Raw genomic sequence first — 12,609 nt, 5'->3', positions numbered from 1 at the left:
TTCCTCTGTCTGTCCCTCTCTTCTCCCCATCCAGTTCCTCTGTCTGTCCCTCTCTTCTTCCCGTCCAGTTCCTCTGTCTGTCCCTCTCTTCTCCCCATCCAGTTCCTCTGTCTGTCCCTCTCTTCTCCCCGTCCAGTTCCTCTGTCTGTCCCTCTCTTCTCCCCATCCAGTTCCTCTGTCTGTCCCTCTCTTCTTCCCGTCCAGTTCCTCTGTCTGTCCCTTTCTTCTCCCCATCCAGTTCCTCTGTCTGTCCCTCTCTTCTCCCCGTCCAGTTCCTCTGTCTGTCCCTCTCTTCTCCCCGTCCAGTTCCTCTGTCTGTCCCTCTCTTCTCCCCGTCCAGTTCCTCTGTCTGCCCCTCTCTTCTCCCCGTCCAGTTCCTCTGTCTGTCCCTCTCTTCTCCCCATCCAGTTCCTCTGTCTGTCCCTCTCTTCTCCCCATCCAGTTCCTCTGTCTGTCCCTCTCTTCTCCCCGTGCAGTTCCTCTGTCTGTGCCTCTCTTCTTCCCGTCCAGTTCCTCTGTCTGTCCCTCTCTTCTCCCCGTCCAGTTCCTCTGTCTGTCCCTCTCTTCTCCCCGTCCAGTTCCTCTGTCTGTCCCTCTCTTCTCCCCATTCAGTTCCTCTGTCTGTCCCTCTCTTCTCCCCATCCAGTTCCTCTGTCTGTCCCTCTCTTCTCCCCGTCCAGTTCCTCTGTCTGTCCCTCTCTTCTTCCCGTCCAGTTCCTCTGTCTGTCCCTATCTTCTCCCCATCCAGTTCCTCTGTCTGTCCCTCTCTTCTTCCCGTCCAGTTCCTCTGTCTGTCCCTCTCTTCTCCCCATCCAGTTCCTCTGTCTGTCCCTCTCTTCTCCCCGTCCAGTTCCTCTGTCTGTCCCTCTCTTCTCCCCGTCCAGTTCCTCTGTCTGTCCCTCTCTTCTCTCCGTCCAGTTCCTCTGTCTGTCCCTCTCTTCTCCCCGTCCAGTTCCTCTGTCTGTCCCTCTCTTCTCCCCGTCCAGTTCCTCTGTCTGTCCCTCTCATCTCCCCGTCCAGTTCCTCTGTCTGTCCCTCTCTTCTCCCCGTCCAGTTCCTCTGTCTGTCCCTCTCTTCTCCCCATCCAGTTCCTCTGTCTGTCCCTCTCTTCTCCCCGTCCAGTTCCTCTGTCTGTCCCTCTCTTCTCCCCGTCCAGTTCCTCTGTCTGTCCCTCTCTTCTCCCCGTCCAGTTCCTCTGTCTGTCCCTCTCTTCTCCCCATCCAGTTCCTCTGTCTGTCCCTCTCTTCTCCCCACCCACGTCCTCTGTCTGTCCCTCTCTTCTCCCCATCCAGTTCCTCTGTCTGTCCCTCTCTTCTCCCCATCCAGTTCCTCTGTCTGTCCCTCTCTTCTTCCCGTCCAGTTCCTCTGTCTGTCCCTCTCTTCTCCCCATCCAGTTCCTCTGTCTGTCCCTCTCTTCTCCCCGTCCAGTTCCTCTGTCTGTCCCTCTCTTCTCCCCATCCAGTTCCTCTGTCTGTCCCTCTCTTCTTCCCGTCCAGTTCCTCTGTCTGTCCCTTTCTTCTCCCCATCCAGTTCCTCTGTCTGTCCCTCTCTTCTCCCCGTCCAGTTCCTCTGTCTGTCCCTCTCTTCTCCCCGTCCAGTTCCTCTGTCTGTCCCTCTCTTCTCCCCGTCCAGTTCCTCTGTCTGTCCCTCTCTTCTCCCCGTCCAGTTCCTCTGTCTGTCCCTCTCTTCTCCCCATCCAGTTCCTCTGTCTGTCCCTCTCTTCTCCCCATCCAGTTCCTCTGTCTGTCCCTCTCTTCTCCCCGTGCAGTTCCTCTGTCTGTGCCTCTCTTCTTCCCGTCCAGTTCCTCTGTCTGTCCCTCTCTTCTCCCCGTCCAGTTCCTCTGTCTGTCCCTCTCTTCTCCCCGTCCAGTTCCTCTGTCTGTCCCTCTCTTCTCCCCATTCACGTCCTCTGTCTTTATGCACTACTTTAGTACTTTCTCCTGCAGGAACACTGAGGACACATTAAGGCCTATTCATAGAGCCATTTGTCACACTCTGACCATTATTTGCGTTGTTTGTTTTTATGTTTTGTTTGGTCAGGGTGTGATATGAGTGGGCATTCTATGTTGCATGTTTAGTTAGTCTATTTCTATGTGTTTTGGCCTGATATGTTTCTCAATCAGTGGCAGGTGTTTGTCGTTGTCTCTGATTGGGAACCATATATAGGTAGCCTGTTTTGTATTGTGGTTCGTGGGTTATTGTCTATGGGATGTTGCATGTTAGCACTCAGTTTCTATAGCGGTCACGTTCGTCTGGTTAGTTTGTTTTGTTTGTTTAGTGTACTTCGTGTTTTTTCGTCAATCATTAAAGTATGTATTCACATCACGCTGTGCTTTGGTCCCCTCCATACGACGATCGTGACAGAATAACCCACCAACAATGAACCAAGCAGTGTGGTAATGGCTAGCAGCAGCAGCGACAAAGAACGCCGCATGTACTTATGAGGAGATTCTAGACGGCGAAGGACCCTGGGCACAGCCAGTGGAATATCGCCGCCCCAAAGCAGAGCTGGGAGGCAGCGAAAGCAGAGAGGCGCCGGTATGAGGAGGCAGCACGACAGCGCGGCTGAAAGCCCGAGAGGCAGCCCCAAAAATGTATTGGGGGGGGCACAGGGAGAGTGTGGCAGAGTCAGGAGTCAGACCTGAGCCAACTCCTCTTGCTTACCATAAGGAGCCAAGGATGGAACCAGAGCCGGTCAGGACGGTATTGGAGGTGAGCGAAGCAGAGACAGTGAAGGAGTTAATGGGGAGATTGGAGGAGAGAGTTATGCGGGAGGTGCTGTGTTGGTGCCAGAGGCACGACATCCGCCCGACGGAGCGTGTCGGGGATTTGATGTCACCTGGGTCAGCTCTCCATACTCGTCCTAAGGTGCGTGCTAGCTGTCTGGTGAAGACTGTTCTCCGAGCCGTGCTTACCATGGCGGCATTGTACTGGTCAGGCACTGTGTTATGCGCACGGTGTCCCCAGTACACGTGCTTAGCCCGGTGCGCTACATTCCAGCTCCCCGCATCTGCCGGGCTAGGGTGAGGATCCAGCCAGGGCGGATGGTGCCAGCCCTGCTCTCAAGATCTCCAGTACGCCTTCGCGGTCCGGTCTATCCGGTGCCACCTCCACGCACCAGCCCTCCGGTGGCAGCCCCCCGCACCAGGTTGTCTCTCCGTCTCATCCCTACAGGTGCTCCTGCCTGTCCAGCGCTGCCAGAGCCTTCCTCCTGCCCAGCGCCGCCAGAGTCTCCCATCTGTCCTGAGCTGCCAGAGTCTCCCGTCTGTCCTGAGCTGCCAGAGTCTCCCGTCTGTCCTGAGTCGCCAGAGTCTCCCGTCTGTCCTGAATCGCCAGAGTCTCCCGTCTGTCCTGAGCCGCCAGAGTCTCCCGTCTGTCCTGAGCCGCCAGAGTCTCCCGTCTGTCCTGAGCCGCCAGAGTCTACCGTCTGTCCTGAGCCACCAGAGCCTCCAGTCAGCCAGGGACCGCCAGAGCCGCCAGTCAGCCAAGAGCCGCCAGTCAGCCAGGAGCCGTCAGAGCCGTCAGTAGGACTGGGCAGGACTGGGCAGGACTGGGTAGGACTGGGCAGGACTGGGCAAGACTGGGTAGGACTGGGTAGGACTGGGCAAGACTGGGTAGGACTGGGTAGGACTGGGCAGGACTGGGTAGGACTGGGTAGAACTGGTGCACTCGCCTTCCTCTTCCGGCCTGTTCCATGTGAACAGGCTGTCATTGTAAATAGGAAATTGTTCTTAATTGACTCGCCTGGATAAATAAAGGTTAAATTAAATAAATTAAAAATCTCACCGGATGTCTGGCTGGCCAGCTGGTTGACTGACTGGTTGAATGGGCGACAGGCTGAGACTGGGTCAGGATGTCTGGTTGACTGACTGGTTGAATGGGTGACAGGCTGGGACTGGGTCAGGATGTCTGGTTGACTGACTGGTTGAATGGCTGGCTGGGACTGGGACAGGATGTCTGGCTGGCCAGCTGGTTGACTGACTGGTTGAATGGGTGGCTGGCTGGGACTGGGACAGGGTGCAGCTCTCTCTGTCCCTCTGCTACTGTCATGTTTATCATAACAATAAATCACATCAGTTATTATACATTTATTAAAAAAGAGAGTGAATTACAGTCATACTGTGTGGAGAACATGTCTTCATAATGTAGAACTAGTCTGCCAGTTGGTGGCCTCAAACATGGACCAATGAAATTCCCACATGCACAGCAATTCTCAGAACACATTCATGACACATGTGATATTACAGTTCCCACTTGCAGGTGCGGAGAGGTGGTGTTGGATATCACAGTTCCACCTGCAGAGTAGGAAAGGGGTGGGGGTGTTGGATATCACAGTTCCACCTGCAGAGTAGGAAAGGGGTGGGGTGTTGGATACCACAGTTCCACCTGCAGAGTAGGAAAGGGGTGGGGGTGTTGGATACCACAGTTCCACCTGCAGAGTAGGAAAGGGGTGGGGTGTTGGATACCACAGTTCCACCTGCAGAGTAGGAAAGGGGTGGGGGTGTTGGATACCACAGTTCCACCTGCAGAGTAGGAAAGGGGTGGGGGTGTTGGATACCACAGTTCCACCTGGAAAGGGGGTAGATGGTGGTGAGGAATACAGTGGGGGAATGTCACTGTGACCTACAAGAGCCCAGGTTTGAAACATAGTGTGTCACCACCTCAACAGAACAGTAGCGAAGTCCTGGCCGTGTTATTCACTTTGCCCTAGAGGCTGAGCTGAACGTAATACTGTGGAGGAGCAAAGGTGTCTGGGAATTATGACACCACCTGGGATGAAACACTGGGAAATAGAACAGGACCCTAATTGGGTGTTCCTCTAGTCCTGCAGAGACACAGGAACACAGGGAGAGAATTGTGCCACTGTATTGACCTATTGGAATCCCATTTCAGACATTGTTGAGGTGCTTTGAACACTGCAGGGTATTACAAGACCCTGCTGTGACTCTCTCTCTCCTTCTCTCCTCCTCATCAGTCATTACACCTGCTGCAACTCTGTGCCAGGGCCACGACCCTCTCCCTTTATCTCTTGGTGAGGCTGAGCCACTCAAAGGACCATGAACTAGGTGGGATGGTGAGGGTTAGAGAAGGGCTTCCAGAAGGACCCGGCTGACAGGGCGGATGAGTGTCTGTTTGTACCGGCCCCATTGTAAGAGGTGCGTAACTGGTGGCAGGGACGTCAGACACAGGAGAGCAGAACTAGGTAATAGCCGGAGCAGTTTAATAGCAAAACCAACAGCATCAAGGATAAAATGACATGGGTACAAAACACGTCACGCACCAGTCAACATGTGCACAAGCACTTACAATAAACAATACCCCACAAAGACATGGGGGAACAGAGGATAGGGGGCAGCATTTTCACGTTTGGATGAAAAGCGTGCCCAGAGTAAACTACCTGCCACTGAGTCCCAGTTGCTAATATATGCATATTATTAATAGATTCGGATAGAAAACACCCTGAAGTTTCTAAAACTGTTTGAATGATGTCTGTGAGTATAACAGAACTCATATGGCAGGCGAAAACCTGAGAAAAATCCAACCAGGAAGTGGGAAATCTGAGGTTTGTAGTTTTTCAACTCTTGGCCTATCGAATACACATTGTCTATGGGGTCATATTACACTTCCTAAGGCTTCTACTAGATGTCAACAGTCTTTAGAATCTTGTTTGATGCTTCTACTGTGAAGGAGGGGGGAATGAGGGCTCTTTGAGTCAGTGGTCTGTCAGAGTGACACGAGCTGACCACGCGCGTTCACGTGATAGTTAGCTTGAGTTCCATTGCATTTCTGAAGACAAACAAAGGAATTCTCTGGTTGGAACATTATTGAAGATTTATGTTAAAAACATCCTAAAGATTGATTCTATACTTCGTTTGACATGTTTCTACGGACTGTAACATAACTTTTTGACTTTTCGTCTGCTCCTAGTGATCGCGCGTCATGAATTTGGAATACTGGGCTAAACGTGCGAACAAAAAGGAGGTATTTGGACATAAAGATAAACTTTATCGAACAAATCAAATATTTATTGTGGAACTGGGATTCCTGGGAGTGCATTCTGATGAAGATCATCAAAGGTAAGTGAATATTTATAATGCTATTTCTGACTTCTGTTGACTCCAACATGGCGGATATCTGTTTGGCTTAATTTGTTGTCTGAGCGCCGTACTCAGATTATTGTATGGTTTGCTTTTTCCTACCCAGTCCAGTCCGTTACTGGAACTAAGGGGCCTAGCCTGAACCATGAAAAATAGCCGCAGACCATTATTCCTCCTTCACCAAACTTTACAGTTGGCACTCCGCATTCGGGCAGATAGTGTTCCCCTGGTATCTGCCAAACCCAGATTCGTCTGTCGGAATGCCAGATGGCGAAGCGTGATTCATCACTCCAAAGAACGCGTTTCCACTGCTCCAAAGTCCAATGGCGGCAAGCTTTACTCCACTGCAGCCGATGCTTGGAATTGTGCATAGTGATCTCAGGCTTGTGTGCGGCTGCTCAGCCATGGAAACCCATTTCATGAAGCTCCAAACGAACAGTTCTTGTGCTGACGTTGCTTCCAGAGGCAGTGTGGCCTACCACTTTGCTGGCTGAGCCGTTGTTGTTCCTAGATGTTTCCACTTCACAAGAACAGCACTTGCAGTTGACTGGGGCAGCTCTAGCAGGGAATAAGTTTAACGAACTGACATGTTCGAAAGGTGGCATCCTATAACGGTGCCACGTTGAAAGTCACTGAGCTCTTCTGTAAGGCCATTCTACTGCCAATGTTTGTCTACGGAGATTGCATGGCTGTGTGCTCTATTTTGTACATCTGTCAACAACAGCCGAATGCACTAATTTGAAAGGGTGTTCACATACTTTTGTATATATAGTGTAGCTCAAGGCTGGTAGAGAATAGGCTGGCTATAGGACCTTACTCTGGCTGTTGGGTGGCCTCAGGCCCAACTATAGTCACAGTATCGGCCTTCCCTTCCACTCCAGTGGGGTCTACCCTGTATATCGCCTCAGTAGGCAGACCCCATTAAGTAACAAGCCTAAATTAGCATATGTCTTAGCTGGAAGGGAAGGGAGAAAGGGGACTTCAGAGACAGAGAGAGGGAGAGAGAGAGAGAGAGAGAGAGAGAGAGAGAGAGAGAGAGAGAGAGAGAGAGATAGTGGAGGAGGAGGAATTAATGACTGGGCAATTTGGCCAAGTCACAGAATGAATCACTGCTACTTTACCTCATGTAAACTCTCTCTACTGGCTCTAACCACATATAGATGATGGTACAGAGGAGTGACTGGTGGGTCGACTCGACTCGTCACATACAGCATCCTCTAGTATTTTCCTCTCTGGAACGATCACACAAAGCCAGAGGGCTTACTGAAGCAGCCAAATGAAGCCTCCTCGCAAGGCAAACCATCCCCTCCTTAGCCAACTGAGATATTTAACTGAAACCTAAGACAGTAGCCTAAGAAACTGTGGTAGTCTAGAGGATGGTATGACTGCCTACATAAAAGTCATCACAAAACACACACAGCAGCCATGCAATACTAGTACCTACAGAACAGGCTCTAGCACTTCCTTCTGTGCTGCTATTGGCCAAACAGAACAGCGCTGAATGCCTGCCCTGTTACTCTACACAGGCACATCACAGAATCGTACAACCACAGCAGAAAACTGCAATAACAGGAAAGAGAAGAGGGCAACAAAAATGGTCAGTTTCTTACAGTGGAGAAACCCCCCATTCAGCATTTCGGCAATTACACAAATATGAGCAATCAGCCCAGTGGAGCAGTCAGCCCAGTGGAGCAGTCAGCCTAGTGGAGCAGCCAGGCCAGTGGAGCAGTCAGCCTAGTGGAGCAGTCAGCCTAGTGGAGCAGTCAGCCCAGTGGAGCAGTCAGCCTAGTGGAGCAGTCAGCCCAGTGGAGCAGTCAGCCCAGTGGAGCAGTCAGCCTAGTGGAGCAGCCAGCCCAGTGAAGCAGTCAGCCTAGTGGAGCAGCCAGCCTAGTGGAGCAGCCAGCCAAGTGGAGCAGTCAGCCTAGTGGAGCAGCCAGCCTAGTGGAGCATTCAGCCCAGTGGGGCAGTCAGCCTAGTGGAGCAGTCAGCCTAGTGGAGCAGTCAGCCTAGTGGAGTAGCCAGCACAGTGGAGCAGTCAGCCCAGTGGAGCAGTCAGCCCAGTGGCGCAGTCAGCCCAGTGGAGCAGTCAGCCCAGTGGAGCAGTCAGCCTAGTGGAGCAGTCAGACCAGTGGAGCAGTCAGCCCAGTGGAGCAGTCAGCCTAGTAGAACACTCAGCCGTCAACAGAACCAGACTAACATGCAGCACGAGGCTAATTAGTAGTAGGGTGCTTCAGTTCCGTGTTTGCCTAGACTGCTAGTGAATGCTTACCAACCTAATTAAAGCAGTAAAAATACATATTTTTTCATACCCGTGGTATACGGTCTGAAATACCATGGCTGTCAGCCAATCAGCATTCAGGGCTCTAACCACCCAGTTTATTATGAAGTACGGTGCACGTGATTGCGGCGACACACACTTTATGCTAATAAGCCAATCCTGTCCCTCCTTCCTGTCCCGAGTTTCAGACCGACCTGTGGCTAGCAGCGTCAAAGTTTAGTAAAGAGAGAGGGGTTGGGTCTATTTACCTTGATGCAGTGCTACATGTTAACTTTGGGCAGACTGCATTAAGAGGATTTCACAACTGGAGTCCTCATACAGAACAGCAGCAGACACAGTAACCCACCGAGGTGGGAAAGTTAACAAAGACACGGTGCCCTTTATCATTCCCTGCAAGGTGAGGAGGCAGATGTGTGTGTGTGTGCATGTGTGTGTGTGTGTGTATGTGTGTGTGTGTGTGTGTGTTTGTGTACTATGAACCTATTCACACATTGATTGACACACTGGCCAACCGATGGCCACTCCCCTTTAACTGTTGCGGTATCTAAGTCCCTATGTGACAGAGCAGAACAGTCAGAAAACTGAGAGAGGTGTTTACTAGGTTGCATGGCCGTTTGGCAGCAAAATGACAGGTGAACACGCTGTGAGATGTCAATAGACATTGTTCAGCCACACAGTCACACCTGTTTCAAATGGCATCTCTCCACCCAGCCCACTCTCACTCACTCGTTCTCACTCCTCCGCCCTCCCAAACAAACAACAGAGAGAACAGAGAAAGAGAGCAGAAGGAGGAGAGGGAGGAGGAAGAGAAGGAGGGGAGGAGAGGGAGGAGGAAGAGAAGGAGGGGAGGAGAGGGAGGAGGAAGAGAAGGAGGGAAGGAGAGGGAGGAGGAAGAGAAGGAGGGGAGGAGAGGGAGGAGGAAGAAAAGGAGGGGAGGAGAGGGAGGCGGAAGAGAAGGAGGGGAGGAGATGGAGGAGGAAGAGAAGGAGGAGAGGGAGGAGAGGGAGGAGGAAGAGAAGGAGGAGAGGGAGGAGAGGAAGATAAGGAGGGGAGGAGAGGGAGGAGGAAGAGGAGGAGGGGAGGAGAGGGAGGAGGAGAGGGAGGAGGAAGAGGAGGAGAGGGAGGAGGAGAGGGAGGAGGAAGAGGAGGAGGGGGACGAAAGCTGTAAGCTGTTAATTGTCAGCTTTGAAAGGACAGTGCAGAATTGTGTACACAAAAGAACACAGGGAATGAATGCTTAATTATCTCAATCAACAATGACATTGTCAAGCATATTTTGCCTAATAGATAACAAAATCCTCTTCAGTGATACATGGAACATTGGCAATAAAATATTCAGAAGAAAGCAAACATCAATGTTGTTGTGTCGTTGTAAATTTGAATTATGATAATATCTATCTAACGTAGACAATGTTTTGTAATTGGATGCAAATTAATCTCACCTATTCACCTCTGTCAAGTTAAACACAATGTTCTATTCCTTAAGTTAATGGGAAAATAAAAAGCAGTCTGTAGAGCAGAGCTGTAGCAGTTGGCCTGTAGAGGCAGCAGTCAGACAAGCATTACAACTATGTTCTTACAAGCTTCCCAAAGCTTTCAGTAATGAGAAGAAAAACACCTAAATCAACAGCAGCAGTACTTGGTCTCTCCCCTATTGGGTATTAAAACCAGAGAGGGAATACTAAGTACCTGGCACAAATGCCATCCTCTGGAAAAGGGCAATGCCAATGCCAGGCCCCGTATTCAACAAGCGTCTTAGAGTAGGAGTGCTGTGAATCAGCCCCCCCCCCCCCCCCCGTCTGTCTATTCAGTCTAATCTAAAAGGCAAAACTGATCATAAATCAGCACTCCTACTCCGAGACGCTTGCTGAATACAGGCCTTTGGCTAACACAGAAGAGATGAATGGCAGAGATCCCATCCACTCCTCCCCTTCTGTAAGTATCACGCTTAAAATGGCAACAGACCCCAAGTCCCAAACTGTTGCAGATTAAGACATGAGCAGATAGATATTCATTCACCCTGTTTCAAGTACAAACCTACCCGTCCCCCTCCTCCTCCATTTCTCCCTACCTCCCTCCATCCCTCCCTGCTCTCCCTCCAGGCAAGCAACCCTCCTCTCCCTCCCTCCTCTCCCTCCAGGCAGGCAGTCCTCCTCTCCCTCCCTCCCTCCCTCCCTCCCTGCTCTCCCTCCAGGCAGGCAGCCCTCCTCTCCCTCCCTCCTATCCCTCCAGGCAGGAAGCCCTCCTCTCCCTCCCTCTTCTCTCTCCAGGCAGGCAGCCCTCCCTCCCTCCCTCCCTCCCTCCCTCCAGGCAGGCAGCCCTCCTCTCCCTCCCTCCCTCCTCTGCCCTCCTCTCCCTCCCTCCCTCCTCTGCCTCCAGGCAGGCAGCTCTGTGCTCCAGAGCAGTCATATTTAATCAACATCTTCATGGACAACACAGAGGATCTCCTCAGCCGCCAGACTCAGCGCTGTCACACTACGCTGTCACACTACAGTGCAGCATAATTGTCTTAGATCCCCTAATTCTCTCCGTCATTCTCCTTAAACGCTACAGAAAAGAAACACTGTTCCTTGACCCACATTGCTGTTGATCAGTGAATTATACATGATGTCACCATTTGATTCTTTTTTTGCACGTCGGTTGTAGTTTAAGACCTAGGAGGCGCTTATGTTTGTCATAATTGTGTCTCTTTCTGCGCGAAGATCCGTCTGTCATGTCTCCCATATCATTGCTTATGATAGACAGGGAGACTAGCGGTTGTTACAGTGGTGCACAGAGCGGACAGTTTCTCAGAGCGGAGAAGAAAGAGGAGTGGGAAAACTTAACCCAACTTCCAGCTAATGGATTCATCGTGATAAATTATCATGCTTGACAAGACAGGAACAAATTGCATAATTTTAAAAAGACGATAGTGATGTTTGTTTAGTTTATTACCCAAATCACAATAGCTATTTGCTTGATATTATTTGATGGGATGACTGACAAGAGAAAACAACATTCATTGTTGCTTGTTCCAATGCCACACAGCTGGGGGGGAATTCCAAAGCCTTGTCCTGAAAGGTCAGGGGCAGGTCAAAATCAATAACAACAGCTTCTAGAAACACATTAAATCAAACCTTTACAGAGACAGCTATACATTCGACTTCCATAAATCAAGTCTATTCTTCCCACATGCCTCAACCTACTCATAACACAATGTGACAAAATACCTTCTCAAAAAAAGCCCTTTCCACCCAGTCTCTGGTTCTCACTGCTCACCACATATACAGGACATATGTAGGTCATAATATATACAGGTCATATGTAGGTCATATAGAGGTCATATACAGGTCACATAAAGGTCATATACAGGTCATATACCGGTTATATACAGGTAATATACTGTACAGGCCATATGTAGGTCAAATACCAGTCATATACAGGTCATATGTAGGTCATATGTAGGTCATATACTGGTCAAATGTGGTTAAGAGTCATACATGTACAGTGCCTTCAGGAAGTATTCATACCCCTTGACTTATTCCACATTTTTTGGTGTTACAGCCTGAATTCAAAATGTATTTTCATTTAAAAAAAATAGCACCCAATCACACACAATACCCCATAATGACTAAGTGAAAACAAGATTTTGGAAATGTTTCCTGAAAACAGAAATATCTCATTTACATAAGCTGTCCTGCTGAAAGGTGAATTCATCTCCCAGTGTCTGTTGGAAAGCAGACTGAACCAGGTTTTCCTCTAGGATTTTGCCTGTGCTTAGTTCTTAGCTCACTAGTCCTTGCCAATGACAAGCATACCCATAACATGATGCAGCCACCTCCATGCTTAAAAATATTTTGAGTGGTACTCTGATTGTGTTTGGATTTGCCACAAACATAACGTTCTGTATTCAGGACATAAAGTTAATTTCTTTGTAGTTTTACTTTAGTGCCTTATTGCAAACAGGAGGCATGTTTTGGAATATTTTTTATCATGTACACTTCTTTGCGAGACATTTATTAATTAAGCTTGAATACTTATTGTCTCGAAACATTTCAACTTTTCATTTTTAATAAAAAATTGTTTTTTTTTTAAATCTAAAGACATAATTCCACATTGACATTATGTGATATTGTGTGTAAGCCAGTGACACAAAATCCATTTTAAATTCAGGCTGTAACACAACAAAATGTGCAAAAAGTCAAGGGGTGTGAATACTTTCTTAAGGCACTGTATGCATCAACATACTGTAAC

General features: G+C 49.6%; 1 protein-coding gene across 1 annotated transcript in view; it reads right to left on the bottom strand.

Annotated features, from left to right (window-relative positions):
- The window catches only part of LOC139416721 (plexin-A2-like), a 466,777-nt gene that overhangs the window by 443,928 nt on the left and 10,240 nt on the right, over positions 1 to 12,609 (bottom strand). The gene's annotated exons all lie outside the window — the stretch shown is intronic.

Source organism: Oncorhynchus clarkii, chromosome 9 (assembly GCF_045791955.1).
Source record: "Oncorhynchus clarkii lewisi isolate Uvic-CL-2024 chromosome 9, UVic_Ocla_1.0, whole genome shotgun sequence".
Taxonomy (NCBI): Eukaryota; Metazoa; Chordata; class Actinopteri; order Salmoniformes; family Salmonidae; genus Oncorhynchus; species Oncorhynchus clarkii.
The sequence above is the reverse complement of the archived record's forward strand: the minus strand, read 5'-3'. Positions and strand labels throughout refer to the sequence as shown.